This window comes from Lissotriton helveticus, chromosome 7, assembly GCF_964261635.1.
Source record: "Lissotriton helveticus chromosome 7, aLisHel1.1, whole genome shotgun sequence".
NCBI classification, from domain to species: Eukaryota; Metazoa; Chordata; class Amphibia; order Caudata; family Salamandridae; genus Lissotriton; species Lissotriton helveticus.
Genome location: NC_136068.1, coordinates 182,616,447 through 182,631,210, shown reverse-complemented (window position 1 = coordinate 182,631,210; position 14,764 = coordinate 182,616,447). Strand labels below are relative to the sequence as shown.

The window sequence follows — 14,764 nt, the reverse complement described above, 5'->3', positions numbered from 1 at the left end:
AGCAGGAACGGAAGCACCTAGGCTCCCAGACTCTCCCAGCCAATCACGACGCCGCATGACAGCAGTGTTGTGATTGGGTGGAGAAGTGTGGCTCAATGGTTAGAGCGGCAGACCCTGATGCAGAGGTCTAGCCCGGGACCAGGGTTCAATTCCCCGCCTCGGCGGGTCTTGGGCTCAAAAATTCCATGGACCTGATAATTCTCGCCTCGGTGCCTATTCCAATCATGGAGTCCCACTCTGCAACTCTGGGCAATAGCTTGCTTAATCTCCACAACGGCCCCCACAACGCTAAGGATGCCTGGCCTCCACCTTGGGGGTGCCCAGGAGTGGACACCTCACAGGGAAAGCCAGGAAGGGTTCCACAGCGGTATTCGTACAAGCGCCTTGAGACCCTTGCGGGTGAGTAGTGCGCTATACAAGTATCAATTTACATTTTACATTTTTTACATTTACATTGGTTGAGCGGCCTGTTTGGCTGCTCAGGCAGTGCCTGGGAGCCTGGGCAAGTTCTCCATGCTAAGTGCACATAACGGTTTGGTCCGCCCAAGAAAGCCGTCGAAACCGTCATGCGCACTTAGAGAGTGCAAACCACTCCTTCTCCCTCTGACAGTGGCGAGCCCAGCCCCACCTTAACCTGGCTAGGAGTCTGCACAGAAAAATAAAATGATAAAGTCTTGTTAATATAATTGTATTTTGCACTGTTCAAAGAGCAGTGGGGGGTGCTCCTCCGCCTTAGCGGAGGAGCCGCCACCGGTCAAACACTTTACTTTGAAGGTTGCTTTTCTAATTGCAGTTACATAAGCAGAAAAAGTGAAATACAACATCTGCAGTGGAAAAAAACATTTCTGTGGATACACAAAGACAGGGCTGCCTTGCATATTTATCAGAGATTGACTATGTTCCTTCTTACCCAGACTGTAGAATGACCCTATTTCTTTAATGAGCCCAAAACATCTGAGGAAGCAGAGTAACTTACACTGCAGGTGAGATGGGCTCTCGTGCTTCATAGTAAAGTCACAAAGCTCAACAGCCTTTTGTCTCACCTGCTCAACAGAGCGCTGGTAAGGCGATTACAGAATCTACGCTTGCACGGTGAATTCTACACTGCATTCAATTGTCCATTGACTGCCAGTGAGCAAGCAGAAAGAATTTGTGTGTCTGTGCATTGCTCATATTCCCTTTTACCAATCCGGCTCACAAATTCATCCACTCCAATTAATTCCCTGGATTATTCTCCATCCAATCCTGCCAAACAGTTCCCAAGAGCTGAGCAGGTGGTTACGGCTTTGGCACTGAAGTTTCAGAACTATGGAATCACCCGAGTCTTTTACTGTGGAACACTCCTGACCACTTATCCTGCCACAAAATTCCCTTCATCCTATCAGTTCCTATCTTCCTTTCTTAGGTTAGTACCAAGAGGTCCCCTTGGGCATGAAAGCTGCACTTTCAGATGTTATACATAGATGATAAATATTTGTTAGCAAACGCCACACACTGAACCACTGCACATTGAGCTAAATTGAAAGTCCTGTTTAGCCTTCATTAGCAATGTCTTAATTTCAGTGGTGGCTGGTGACATTTGAAAGTGGTGAGGCGTAAACTTTCAGTCGCAATCAACACGTCTGTGACCCCAATAGCTCAAAGTACATTTGGCCATGACCCGGAGTGATTCCTCAATTCCACAGTGAGCAGCTCTAGCATAGATAATGTTCATTTATGGAAATGTGTACTTATTTGGTTAGAAAATTGAGCTTTGTGCAGTTTTTGGTCAAAGTACTCAGAAACCTTGTAAAAGTATGCTACATTTACATGGGATAGTTGATACTTTAATACTTTGCCTTAATATGAATTGCAGAAAAGTACGTCATCTGTTCGTATTTGAAATTTTCCATGCGAATGACACGCCGGAGTCCAAAGAATTTGCCACACAACTATTCTGAGAGTAAAAATGAGCGAACGTAAATATGACGAGACTACACAGATTTGGAGGGAAAATATTATTTTCAAACGCACAGAACCCTCTCTGCTTTTGCTGTGTTCTTCACCCTTCCTCGGAAGTTGCTGAGCCGGTCGAACCTGGGAATTGTAGTGTTGCGATGTTCAGGCGCAACCACTGTGACTCAGCCAGCATAACTTTGGGGCTCCACCCCCACGAGCGTGGAATAGATAGTTTGGCCCGACGTTAGCACGGAGGGCACGTTTGTCAAGTTAATAAAAACCCCAGGGCCCTGGGCGTGGCATGCATTTGCACTGACCACTAAAGCAGTCAATGTGTGGTCTCCATTTAATGTTTACGGGCCCTGAGCAGGATATTACACTGGCAACAAGGTGGTCTCGCCACCCCACCGCCTGCAAGACACTGCCGCTCGGTCCATCCCGAGCCCGCTGCTGCAGCCCGGCTGTCTGCCCCCCCTACGGCGCGCACAGCGCCCCTGCCTGTCGCCTGCTCCCTCCATCGGAGGCCTGCTGTCGCCGGCCCCACCTCTCCCCCCTGACGTCCTCCCAAGCTCCAGGTGCGTGCCTCCGCTGCCCCGGCGCCCCCGCCGCCTCTGCTGGCCCCCGCTCGTCTCCGACTGTACGCCGGCACGCTGAACTGCCGGGCCTGCCACGTGCGCTGTGCGGGCGCTGTACTTCACGCCTCCCGCGTGCGACGCTGCGGGCCCCCCTACCAGCTCCCACGCATCTCGCGTGTGCCGACCTGCCGTTCCTCACGCATCTCGCGTGAAACGCTATTTGGACCCTGCGGGACCCTGGGAATTCATCCCTGCACGTTCCAGCGCTCCCAGCCCTCTGGTGACCCGGCTGACCTGGCCAACAGGCCCCTCCATCTCTGCCCATGGCCGCGGCCGCTGTGCCCCCGCTCGAGCCTTTCGCTGTAACAGGCACGCCACCATCGCAGGCGGCTCGGTGGAAGAAATGGGTGGAGCGCCTAGAGAACTACATTGTGGTGGCGGATGTCGCAGTTGAGCGAAGGCGTGCGATGCTACTGCACCTAGGAGGCGAAGCAATCCACGAAATTTCGAAGGACGTAACGGAAGGTGGCCCACCCGGGAACTACGCCACGCTGCGCGACGCCATCACTGAGTACTTCGAACCATTCGCCAGCGCGGACTATGAACGTTTCCTGCTCCATCAAGCACGCCAACTCCCCGAGGAGTCAGTGGATGTTTTCTATGCGAGGCTAAAGAAACTGGCCAGCACGTGCACCCTACCAGATGTCGACGACGAGATTCGCGCCCAGTTCATCCAAGGCTGTGCGTCCTCGAAACTGCGCGAACGAGTCCTGGAAACAGACAACATGTCCATGCGCAACATCCTGGCTCTAGGGCGATCCAAGGAACTGTCGAAGGCCAGAGCCGCGCACATGGAGCCAAAACCCGCAGTTGCAGTCAAAGTGGAACCTGTGTGCGCCATCAAAACCAACGCCACCGAGACACGATCAAGACAGTCACGGCGAGGGAGACCAGGCCCTACTACCTCTTCTCAGGAACGCGCCTGTGCATGGTGTGGTGGGGCAACACCTCACAATGGAGCATGTCCAGCACATGGGAAAATCTGCAGGGCCTGTGGAAAGGCCAACCATTTCGCAAGTGTATGCCTATCTTCACAAAGGAAAAAGCAGGGTGGCCCACCCCGGAGAGTGAGACAGCTGGAACCTGTGCCCAACACCGCAACCAGCAGCGACATGGACGATGATGACGCTGACGAAGCATCTGTCCACGTTGTGCGAATGCTCAACACCCTGGCAGCAACACCCTCCACGGAACCCATGTGCACAGTCAACGTGCAAGATCAAGCTGTGGCGGCCCTGATTGACACCGGAGCAACGATCAACCTCATGGCAGCCAGCGTATACCGAACATTAGATGCTCCACCAGCTCTCCATCCGACCAGAATTCAAGTATATGCCTACGGCACCAGTCGGCCCCTACGCCTGTGCGGAATGTTTCGAACATCACTATCGCACGATTCTGCTCGCCTGCACACCACGGTCTACGTGTCGCAAGAAGGATCCGGTTTCCTACTTGGATGCCGAACAGCTTAAGACCTAGGACTCATACACTTTGCGTTTACAGTCCAGGCCCACAGCCTCGACCACCTTGTGCTTGAAAACTTCTCACTGTTTGAAGGGATTGGCTGTTTAAAAGGACCAGCCATTCGTCTCCACATAGACCAATCGGTCGCCCCAGTAGCTCTCCGGCACCGACGCATCGCGTTTCACCTACGACCTAAGGTGGAGGCAGAACTGCGGGTACTCGAAAGAGCTGGAATCATCAATCAATCAATCAATCAATCAGGAGTTTGTTAAAGCGCGACTACTCACCCGTAAGGGTCTCAAGGCGCTAGGGGTGGGGGGGGGTTCGGGGGGGTGCAGGTTCCATTCCATCAAGGAGGGGGTCTGTCGAAGAGCCATGTTTTGAGGTTTCTTGTGAAGATGGGGAGCGATGTTGTCTGTCTGAGGTGGAGCGGAAGGGCGTTCCATGCTTTGGCCGCGAGGAAGGAGAAGGAGCGGCCTCCCGATCTGGTCTTTCTGGTGCGGGGGACCACAGCGTAGGAAAGCTGGGCTGATCGTAGGGTCCTTTGGGGTGCGTGGAATTTGAGTCGGCTGTTCAGGTATGCTGGTCCGGTGCCGTGGAGGGCCTTGTGTGCGTGGGTGAGCATCTTAACGGTGATTCTCGCCTCAACGGGGAGCCAGTGGAGTGTGCGCAGGTGCTGGGAGATGTGGCAGTGTTTTGGCAGGTTGAGGACCAGTCTTGCGGCGGCGTTCTGGATGTTCTGTAGCTTGCAGATGAGGTTTTTGTTTATTCCGGCGTAGAGTGCGTTGCCGTAGTCGAGTCTGCTGGTGACCAGGGCGTGAGTGACTGTCTTTCGGTGTTCGAGGGGGATCCATTTGAAGGTCTTACGAAGGAGGCGGAGGGTGTGGAAGCAGGAGGATGAGACAGAGTTGATCTGGCTGGCCATTTTGAGCTCGGAGTCCAGGATGATTCCCAGGTTGCGTGCGTGGTCTGTGGGGGTTGGAGGGTTTCCGAGGGCGGTGGGCCACCAGGTGTCACTCCAGGCGAGTGAGCGGGCCCACTCCATGGGTGTCGCCCATCGTAGTAGCCAAGAAACCGAAGCAACCCGACGCAGTGCGGATTTGCGTTGACATGCGCATTCCCAACCTTGCAATCAAGCGAGAGCGCCACCTGACGCCAACCATAGACGACATCATTGGGGAGCTGTCAGGCTCAAAGTGGTTTTCCAAGATGGACCTAAGATCAGGATACCACCAAATCCCGTTACACCCAGAGTCACGTCCGATCACTACATTCTCCACCCACGCAGGCCTGTGGAGGTATACCCGGCTCAACTTCGGGATATCGAGTGCCGCAGAGGTGTTCCAGAACATTATCCAGAATGTCCTACAAGGTTTAGACGGTGTGTTGAACGTATGCGACGACATCCTGGTCCACGCCCCGACCCTGGACGAACACATCCGGCGGCTCCAAGCTGTTTTTGCCAGACTACAAGAGTGAGGTCTAACCCTCCACAGAGAAAAATGTGAGTTCTTACGAAAATACATCAGCTTCTTTGGCTACAGATTTTCAGACCAAGGAGTAGGGCCGGACCATGACAAGGTCAAGGACATCCATGAAGCTCCCGCCCCAACATCGGTGACTGCCGTCCGCAGTTTTCTTGGGATGGTCACGTACTGCGGGAGGTTCATCAAAGACCTGTCGGACCTCACCGGGCTCCTCCGTGACCTCACGAAATCTACAGCCACTTGGGAGTGGGGACCCGAACAGCAAGAATCCTTCCAGAAAACCAAAGCAGCACTCTCGGCAGACACGACTCTGGCCTATTTTGACCCTCGCAACGAATCACAGCTCGTAGTGGATGCAAGCCCGACCGGCCTGGGAGCCGTCCTGACTCAACAACAAGCGTGTGGAGAATGGGCACCAGTAGCGTATGCGAGTAGGACCCTCACGGCAACCGAGCAACGATACTCGCAGATCGAGAGGGAGGCCATAGCCATCTTATGGGGGTGCCGGCATTTCCACATCTATCTGTACGGACACCCGTTCGTCGTTATTACGGACCACAAACCACTCGTCCCACTCTTCAAAGGCTCGTCGTCACGACCCCCCCCCTCGCATCGAAAAGTGGGTGCTCCAACTACAAGAATTCCACTTCTCCGTAGAATACCGGCCCGGTACCCGAAACCCGGCTGACTATCTGTCAAGGCACGCCCGCCCGGTCACTGATGTGGAAGCTTCGGAAGCCGATTCCACCGAAGAATACGTCAGAATGATTGTAGAGAGGTCGAGGCCCCTGCCGATCTCCTTGGAAGACGTGACGCAAGCCACCAAAAACGACGACTGCTTACAGATTGCCATCCAGGCCATCAAGTCAGGGAACTGGAAGCCACTCCAGAGCCCGGCATCCTTCCGCACCACGAGCGCGCAGGCGACCCTGAGGGCACTCCACCAAGTCCGAGACGAGCTGTCCATCTCTCCGGAAGGATGTCTCCTAAGAGGCCCTCGCCTGGTGCTGTCTGACAACCTTACACAGCAAGCTGCCCTCCTGGCCCATGGCGCACACCAGGGCATTGTAAAATCAAAAAACCGACTTCGGAGCAAACTCTGGTTTCCCGAGCTCGACAGGATAGTGGAAGAAGTCGTCCAGCGATGCCCTGTGTGCCAAGCAACCAGCCTACCCAATCACAGAAGAAGGGCCAATTTTCCCATGGGTGCGCGCTAGCGCGGATTTTGGCAGCCTTCCCGGCGGGAAATACATGTTTGTGGTCGTAGATGACTTTTCAAGATACCCCGAATTCGAGATCCTGCCCTCCACCGCAGCCTCTGAGGTGATCCCCAAGCTAGAAAAGATTCTCGCTACCCATGGCCTCATAAAGGAACTACGCACAGACAATGGCCCCCCGTTCAATGGTTGCGAGCTAGCAGAATACCTACAATCACACCGCATCAAACATCGGAAAATTACCCCAAGATGGCCTCAAGCCAACGGGGAAGTTGAGAGGCTGATGAGAACTTTGTACAAGACGGTTCAAATCGCAATGGCTGATGGACAAAATTTAGAGTTGGCCCTTTTCCAATTCCTCCGAGAATACAGGCTAACACCCCACTGTACCACAGGAGTCCCTCCAAGCCGTCTGTGTTTCAATAGGGTGGTCGTAGACTCTATCCCACACCACCCCCTGTGGGCTTCGTCCCCAGCTCCTAGCAACCGATCTGCGGAACAGCGAGCAAAGTCCAACAAAGAAGCATCCCGGAGGAGGAGAGCTGCGGACAGCCCCATCCAAGTGGGGGACCGAGTGCTTGTGAAAGACCGCCATCCAGGCGGGAAATTCCGCCTCCCATTCGAGCTAGACCCTTGGCTGTCATCAACGTTAATGGCACCCTGATCGTGGCAGCAAAAGGTAGAGAGAGAGTTACAAGAAACGTATCATTCTTCAAGAAAATTGTAGAGAGAGAGAGCGACGAGTTCCCCGACCCGGCAGAGTGTTTTTTGGAACCGACCCAAAGCCCTCGAGAGCCAGCAGAAGATGAGAGCCCTTGCGAGGAGGAAGAACACCCGAGGATGGATTCAGCCCCTCCGGCCCAAAATGGACTGGAATCACCGACGGCCCAAAGTCACCCAGAAGCAACGGGGCAAAGTAGCTCCGAGGAACTGGTTCAAACTCCATCGGGTGAGCGCAGCCAAGGCAGGTACAATCTGCGCCCATGCCCGAAGCCATACCAGAGGTACCGAGACTTTGTGGCCCGATGCAGATGGTGAAGGAGTCCGGGGTGTACCTCCAGCCAAAAAAGAGTAAGACTGTTCTTTTATATATCCCTGTAATTTCCAGAGACATTTAAAACTTTATGATCATCAAGTTATGTTAAGTTTGGTAGTTTCACTCCGAGGTAAAGGAGGAATGTAGTGTTGCGATGTTCAGGCGCAACCACTGTGACTCAGCCAGCATAACTTTGGGGCTCCACCCCCACGAGCGTGGAATAGATAGTTTGGCCCGACGTTAGCACGGAGGGCACGGTTGTCAAGTTAATAAAAAGCCCGGGGCCCTGGGCGTGGCATGCATTTGCACTGACCACTAAAGCAGTCAATGTGTGGTCTCCATTTAATGTTTACGGGCCCTGAGCAGGATATTACAGGAATGTCCAGGTGACAAGGGGCCTCATCACCCACAGTCATTTGCAGGAACTTTCACCTACTACTGCAATCTGATTGGCGGCGAACATCAGTGTCTGTGTAGCGAAAAAAGTAAAGGAATCCTCATCGTGCTTCCTTCAGTTAGACTCCCGAGTGCGGTATGGAGTTCCCTACTAATGACGGCGCGGCCCTTAGACTTAGAGTAGACTGGCACCTGTAATGCTAGCTTGTGTTTGTGTGACCATCAAGTTGGCATTTCTCAGATTACCGCCTGCATGTCGCAGCCTGACATTAGTCCAATTTGCATGGCTAATCAAATGACGCGGCGTGTCAGTGAAGCCGGCCATTGTTTCTAGACAAACCCCAGAGGTGGCTGACCCTCATTTGGTTCTGGTGTGGAAAATGCAAATGTATTTTTAAATGACGCCACCTATTTGAGACAATGGCGGCCCATGCTTATGGTGTGTTTTGCTATTCAGAAGAGCGGTGTGGCGCCCTTCATTTCCGATCTTACGTATATTATGTTTTTTGTTTGTATGGGTAAGGTGGTGCGAAATGTATTGTGTTGTTTGTGTGGACATATCCTCACATTTGCTGTAGAAGAGACACGATTGTTTTTCCAGAGAAAATAGTACGGCTGATTTTCTCTTTTCACATCCACCTCTCACGTTTTCTTCACATCCTACACTGCACAGTTTGGTTGTTGGCTAGAGCAATGTTTTTTTGTTTCAGTAGCTTTCATGTATAGTGCGTGGCAGCAATTTCTAGCCCTTAATTTAATGAATACAATAAAAAAATAAACTTACCGGGCATCTCCATTCTCCTCCAATCCTGTACTTCTCCTCTGCAACGTGGTGGAACTAACTTCTCCCCGCTCTTTTCTTTTGCAAATTCTAAATGACCAAATCAGGAGACTGGATGCGACGAGAGGCGGCTGACCCTTGTTTACTTCTTTGCACCCTGGCATTTGATAGGGCATGGCACCACCCACGCGCGCGGCACCCAATAATGAATTGCTGCGCGGTGGACCATTGGGACCAACCTGCAGCGCCAGGATTGGCTAGGGGGGCACAGATACCATTTGCCCCTTTCAACCCTGGGGGCTGCGGCCCTGGGGGTGCTGTATGAAACAGCACCCCCCTTGGGTCCCTCGCTAAGGGGGGAAGAGTAATCGCATGCGCAGGCTAAATAAAGCCCATAAATACACATGCGCAGTTTGCGCACTACTGCTGCAGCTGAGTGATTGGACTGTCACTCAAGCTGCAGCAGCTCAGCCCAACCCCCTGGCGCGGTGCACTCCAATATTCGGGCGTGAGGTCAGAACAGGAGAACAACAATGTCCTGTTTGTGCTGATTTGCAGGCCTAACTTCGAAACAGATGCAATGTGATAAAATGGTTGTCAGTTCAATAGTGTTTAACTGAACACCACTCTGCTGACAGGAGGATGAAAGAAGGGCATCAGTGGAGAATCTGTTCTAAGAATCAATTTGCAACCATTTTCTCTTCAGGCCCACCACAACAGAGTTGGAAATACTGCTTTGCAATCGATGCACAACATGTGAATATAGAAAAATGTACTTACCTGTAACAATTGTACGTGATTTGAGGATACCAGGGATTGGCATGAGACAGCCATTCATCTCCACCACAAACAAGAACATTAGCACACTATTAAAACTTGCACATAGAACGGGGTCAGGGAATATAAAATCTGAAAACTGCCTTTACTGTGTGGGGATATCAGTTGCCAACAACTTAATAATATCGACTCCGCCTGTGGTTGGTGGGCAAAAACGTTTTGTAACGTAGACGACATGCTTTTGTGAACCAAACCGTGAGATCACCTGATAATGCGCAGCATGGAAATCTAAAATCACCCCAAGCAGCATAACTATTGTTACAGTAAGTCGCTGTTTCTTACTCTTAATTCCGAGGTACTGCTGCCACTAACTGCTTCTGATCTGCAGCCTTATGAGGCTTTTGCAGTGTCAGTCAGTCAATAAAACTTTATTTGGTTAGTTACAACCATAAAAGTATACACTATACATATTATAACCCTTTATCAAAACACATAACATATTGTTAAAAACTGAAGCAGCTCCCAATCCTTGCATAAAAAGTAACCCAGCTCCTTTAAGTGCCAGTTAGATTTCTTCTTAAAAATATTAATATCACAGTGGTTTCAATCATATATACACCATCCTTCTAAAATACATTACATTAATGTTAGTCTTTAAAATACACTCTCGTATTATACTCAGTATCTGATGCACCTGTTACTCCATGCCCTGGAGAAACACCCTAATTTTACTCATAAATTTTCCCAAAGCGCAGGCTACATCTAACTCTTTCAATTGAATTAGAGGATTAGTTGCTTGCATCCTATTCATAATTCTATATTTTTTAAATATCGAGCATAAAATCTCTTTCCGTATATCTGTAATCGACCTACAGTCCAATAAAATATGTACAATATCACAGTGGGTACCTAACAAACAATTACATTTACCATCGTTATCTATCATGTGGTTTTTAACCCTATTATTTACGTAACAGGGGTTTATTCCCATTCTCACTTTTAGTACCTCACGTCTTAGGTGATAGTTAGGTAACCTTTCTACATAAGGATACTGTTGTACATCTGATTCCCACACCTGTATCATATGGGCCACCGATGTTTTCCGCAAGAGATATTCTCGATCACCTGTTCAGGAGATTTCGGCTCCATGTAACCTTAGATCTTTTTTTGCCTATTAATGCATGACCTAGCTGCGGGCATAACTTTAGACCCAGCCATCCATACACTTTCTTCAAAGAAGCTCTTGTTTCTTTTGCCCATGACAGCTCACTAATGGCGATTTCACCTCTACACCACTGGGAGATCTTTTAAATCTCCCCTACCCCTAGGCTCTGCCAAAAGCGTATTAAGGCCATGCTGGCAGTTATTGCCCAAGAGATGAGTCCCAGCTCTAATCTTGCTGCTTGTACCATTGATGCCTTTGGCAGCGAGAACAAGCTTTTCAGGATATTACCCTCTTCTTTATCCCAACATGTTTTCCCACATAAAAGAAGTACCTCTGACCCATATAAGAAATGTGCGGGGATCATTGCTAAGTAGGCCTTTATTAACGGCCCATCTGACATTTCACCATAGACGCTGTTAAATCTTTTTAGACCTTTCACGGTAGCCAGTGCCCTCATTTTCAAAGCCTCCAGTTGTGTAGACCATTTCAGATTACTCGTAAACCATATCCCCAGGTACCTATATTCTGACACCCTAGTCCTACTTTTACCAAAGCATAGTATTTTGGTCTTCTCCATATTCACTACTAGTTTTTTGTTTAAGCAGTATTCGTTAAACACATTTAATTTTCTCTGGAGACCTATCTCTGTCTGGTCCACAATCACCAGGTCATCCACATACAGCAGGCAAGATATATGTTTATGTCCTACTTTTGGGCTAGTCCCTCTGACCTCTCCTAATTTCAATGGTAGGTCTGCAATAAACAATGAAAAAAGCAGAGGGGCCAGTATACACCCCTGCCTCAGGCCATTTCCAACCTGGATCCTCCCTGACAATCCTCCCTCCTCATCCACGAGTACCTGGGCCCAGTTGTCAGAATGCAGGGCCTGTATGAGGGCTAGCAGGTCGTCATGTATTTTATAGCCTCCCAGGGTTGACCACAGCTGCTCCCTGCTCACAAGGCCGAATGCCGCGCGAAAGTCCACAAAGCAGCAAAAAAGAAGGCTTTTGCAGTGAAGGTTTAGAATATATGCTACAGTGCAATTATATAAAAATGATCTGGTAATCTTTCCTTAACCAAAATTCTGAACCTAGTGAAAATCAAATGGGAGCAAGAAGAGTTTCCACCCGTAGGGTGGGTAAGGTACTGGGTGGGGATGGTACTATGTGGAGAACTGACGGTTTTCCTCCCCATTCCAAATTCAGTGAAATACATTTTTGGTGGGAAAAACAAACGTGGAATGTGTTTTCAATGGATAGGTAGATGAGAAAAAACTATTCATAGCACAAATCGGTTATAGATTAACATGGCTTGCCTAGTCATGCCATTTAGTATGAGGTTTACATTAGAAAGCTTTAGTGTTAGCTTGAGAGCATGTTTTACCCGGACATCTTTACACTGAATCACATCCATTCTCAAATTTCTTTGCGTAACAGAACATTTGATACTTGAATTAAACATTCAAATTGATTTCACTTAAGGGGCTTCTGACACATTTTTTACACAACCTTGAACAGAAAAAAAGTGTAGTTGCTGGAGCCAACAGCAAATCACAGAATTACACAGTTGTGGTCTCTGCGTAAAACTGTTTTATGAATTGGATAAACTGATCTGTGAAAAAAACAGCGCAAACAAGTTTACATTTTTCCAGCTATCGCAGAATTGTCAACACGTGTTCTTGTGGGAGATTTATGCAGTGAATACCTTCCATGTGAACTGGTGGCAACCAACAGGGTGACATGTCAGGAGCTGTTACTTGCGTAAAACGTTGAGAACAGAAGTAAAAGCCAGTATTTTCTACAAATTCCTGTAAATGTAAATGTAAATGAGCTTATATAGCGCACAGCTACCCGCAGTGGGTTTCCCGGCGCTTGCTTAGGGAACCCTTCCTGGTATTCCCCTGTGAGATAGCAGGGTATCCACAAGGTGAAAGTCAGGCATCCCGCAGCGAGGGGCCGTTGTGGAGATTAAGCAAGCTATTGCCCAGAGTCGCAGAGTGTGAACCTGTGAGTCGAGGAGGCACCGGGGCGAGAATTATCGAGTCCGTGGAATTTTTTAGCCCAAGACCCTGCCGAGGCGGGGAATTGAACCCTGGTCCAGGACTGATCTCAGCTTCCGGGTCTGCTGCCTCTAACCCCTGAGCCACACTTCTCCACGCACACTGATCAACTTACAGTTGCCTCCACCTGCCCTTTATACCAGTCATCTCCCGTTGTAAGAACCCTATGAAATTATGCACTCGCGAATCCTTTGAGCTATGTAATCACTGGACACAGATGATCCTATCCCAGAACAAATTCTCCAAACCAATGTGAAAGAAAATGATCATGTCACAGACTCCCAAGAGTAGATCAATTCTCTTCTTCAGGCAGGGAACCTTCTTTCCCCTTTAACTCCTCTAACTTTCCATCCCCATCATTTGCCCCTAGCTCACATTTACCATTTGCTGTGAGCATTAACCCCCGGGAACTGGTAAAATCAAATGCAATTCCGCCTGATAAAGATGGGTCTGCACAATAATTCCCTTTTTCCGGGGATTGACACATAATCGCATGATTCTGGTGGCTTGTTAGCGCACAGTAATTGTAAGTTTGTGTGCAGAGTTTGCACCCTGCCAGTGCTATGCAACTCACAATAAGGGCCATAGACTTTTCAATTTATTTGCTTATATATTTATGGAAATCTATAAAGTGCTGTGTAAACTCTCAAAGTGTCTCTTGGCGCTATATCAAGGACAAACTTAAGATACCCCGAGTCAGGGGCCCAAAAAAAACACATTTTGTTAAAAAGAGGATTATTACTGCAAACCCTCCGTATATCAATGACCAAAAGTCTTCAAAATAAAAAATGGTGAGAATACCCATGTTTTCAGCTTTGTCCAGATTCCAAGTTGGTTGTTTCCTGAATCCGAGCAGGATTGTTTCGTACAACAGGATATGAAATACGGTTTACAAACGGGCGCTTTCTAAGGGAAACAGTGAGGCGCACTCATTCAGTGGCAGCTTCGTCCCAGCCCACAAGGGGGCGGTGTTTCCCAGATCCAAGTGAGGTCACATCCAGACGATCTATCTTCACGCAAACAGTCACGGCTGAGCTCTTAAGACATTCGCATTTACAACGAACATTGTAACCCCCAGATACAGCAGTGAGCAAAGCCAGACGTCTGGATTCAAGCTGCAATAAATCGAATTAAATGGTTAGCAACACTTGCGTGCCATTTCTGCACATACATCCGTCACCGCCTACTCCATCACATGATAGATAACCTTACCGGTGTTAATGGAATGTTCCGACTAACGGTCGTTAGTTTGATTGACAGACCACCCAACGCGCTAAACAACATCCGCCACTGTACCAACCGCTAACGCACCCAACTGCATGGACGGCCCTTTTTCAACGGCCAGAGAAAGGAGAATGCTGATTGTGGGGAGGGGGGGCTCGTGCCAAGAAGTACTTAAGAGGTACTTTTGAACTCCCCCCTCCCTGCCCCCAAACGTCCCCCTCCCCCCCCCCCCCAAGAAAAGATGGCGAGTCTGGTGCTGATATCCTGGAGTGTTTTCAAATCATTAAATAAACGTCTGCAGTTGAAAGCCTCCGAAAACGAGCTTGAAAACCTAAACTATTTAACCGTGATTTCAGCCCGTATTCCCTACCACTATGTGAGCTGGCAGGTATGATAATAAATCAAGCCCAGGCCAAAAAAGAAATATAAACAGGGTCACACTAGCTGGCTTACAGGGTCACACTAGCTGGCTTACTGGCTTATCAGAACACAATTTGCCCAGATGTATTGTGGTAAACTGGTAAACTGATTACATTTACTTTATTTGAGTGTCTTTGGTATTCCCCATTGTGGTAACAGCTAGTA

General features: G+C 49.4%; 1 long non-coding RNA gene across 1 annotated transcript in view; it reads right to left on the bottom strand.

Moving 5' to 3' along the window:
- LOC144768328 (uncharacterized) overlaps window positions 1-14,289 on the bottom strand; it is a 106,986-nt gene extending 92,697 nt beyond the window's left edge. The window contains exons 1-2 of the long non-coding RNA XR_013598531.1: window positions 14,168-14,289; window positions 13,757-14,070 (exon numbers count right to left, since the gene is read on the bottom strand). This is a non-coding gene — a long non-coding RNA (uncharacterized LOC144768328). The remainder of the gene's footprint in view (window positions 1-13,756; window positions 14,071-14,167) is intronic.
- Between the last annotated feature and the right edge of the window lie 475 nt (window positions 14,290-14,764).